This window comes from Lactuca serriola, chromosome 7 (assembly GCF_051521515.1).
Source record: "Lactuca serriola cultivar US96UC23 chromosome 7, Lser_US96UC23_V15, whole genome shotgun sequence".
NCBI classification, from domain to species: Eukaryota; Viridiplantae; Streptophyta; class Magnoliopsida; order Asterales; family Asteraceae; genus Lactuca; species Lactuca serriola.
This window is the reverse complement of record NC_136414.1, coordinates 35765001-35766640: the sequence shown is the minus strand read 5'-3', so window position 1 is coordinate 35766640 and position 1640 is coordinate 35765001. Positions and strand designations below refer to the sequence as shown.

Below are 1640 nucleotides of genomic sequence, written 5' to 3'. Positions count from 1 at the left end.
AGTTCCTGGAGTAACTTTTACTTACAAGGACAAACCAAAAAGGGACTAAAATAAGCCATGAACCACCCCAAACTAGATCTACACCAAGAGATGTCAAGCTAAGAACTTTTTACCTTTAATAGCTTGCAAAACAGGTGACAACTTTGGATCTCTAAGCTTCACCCCAAGCAATGAATCTTCAATGACCTTCTATCTCTTCAAAATGCACAAAAAAAACACTCATATTCTTCATAAGAGCTCAAGAACACTAAAATGGTGGCTAAGGGTCGAGATTTGGGTTTAGGAGTTATGGAGGCTGATAAGAGGCAAGGCTCAAGGGACATAATGAGCTCATATAGGGTTAAAACCCTAAAGATTATGATTTCTAGCTGGCTGGAGTACGCCTCGCTTTCTCCCATGTACGCCCAACGCACGTGGGTGAATCCGCTATCCATCGATGAGCCAGTACGCTTAGCGTACCCAAAGAGTACGCCCCGTGTACTGAGCTAGGGACCAAAAAGAAAGATTTTTTTTTCATAAAGGGTTTAAAACGGAAACATAGCAATAATTTCAAATGTTACAATATAGAGATTAAAGATGTGACTAAAAAGAGAAGATCAAATGGAATCTAAAAGATGATGAGAACTCAAAGTTTTTTCATGGAATATTAAATAGAAGGTGTAGGCATCTTGGTGTTCAAGGTGTGAAAGTGGAAGGGAATTAGACAAGAAAGTTTAATAATGTTAAAAAAGAATTCTTCGATTACTATGAAAAAAAAAGTTTAAGAAGTTTTAGGTTATACCGGTTGTGAATAGGGGCTCTTGGTTCAAGCGCATCTCTAACGAGCAATCCAATCTTCTTGAAATTTAGGTTTTAGAGAAGGAAGTTAAATTAGCAGTGTGGGCTTGTGGAAGTGATAAAGCGGCGGGACCTAATGAGTTTAATTTTGAATTCATTAAGCGGTATTGAGATTTATTGAAGCCCGACATTCTTGACTTTGTAGGTGAGTTTTTTTTCGAGACTTCTAGATTGCCTTTGGGCTGCAATTCTTTTTTATTACTTTAATCCTGAAAGTCAATAATCCTACGGTGGTTACCACTCTTACAAGGGTACAATATAAAATTTTGGCTAAATATCTAACTCTTCGTATATCTAAAGCCATTGATTGTGTTGTCAATAGTGAACAATCTGTGCTTATGAAGGATATGCAAATTCTTGATGGTTCGTTAATGATTAAGGAATTCGTTGAGTGGTTTAAAAAGAAGAAAAAAAGATGATGATTCTGAAAATTGACTTTGCAAATGCGTATGATTCAGTGAGTTGGGAATATTTTGATCGGGTTATGCAGTTTATGAATTTTGGAACGAGACGGAGAGCTTGGATACAAGAATGTCTTATTTTGGCTCGAGCTTCGGTTTTATTTAATGGGAGTCATACAGGTGAATTTCAATTACAAAGAGGTTTGAGACAATGAGATCCGATATCTCCTTTTCTTTTTAATTTTTGTCATGGAAGGTCTGCCTTTAGCTATTGAAGACACTATTTATGTGGGTTTGTATTATGGGGTAAGTATTGGTATAAAGGAGTTTATGCTTTCTCATCTCTTTTATGCAGACGACGTGATTATTCTTAGCGATTGGGAGAGACATAATTTGGTTAAT

General features: G+C 36.5%; 1 long non-coding RNA gene across 1 annotated transcript in view; it reads left to right on the top strand.

Moving 5' to 3' along the window:
• Positions 1–1154: 1154 nt before the first annotated feature.
• LOC145062504 (uncharacterized) overlaps positions 1155–1640 on the top strand; it is a 1987-nt gene continuing 1501 nt past the window's right edge. The window contains exon 1 of the long non-coding RNA XR_013687583.1: positions 1155–1640. This exon is cut by the window's right edge and continues 739 nt beyond it. This is a non-coding gene — a long non-coding RNA (uncharacterized LOC145062504).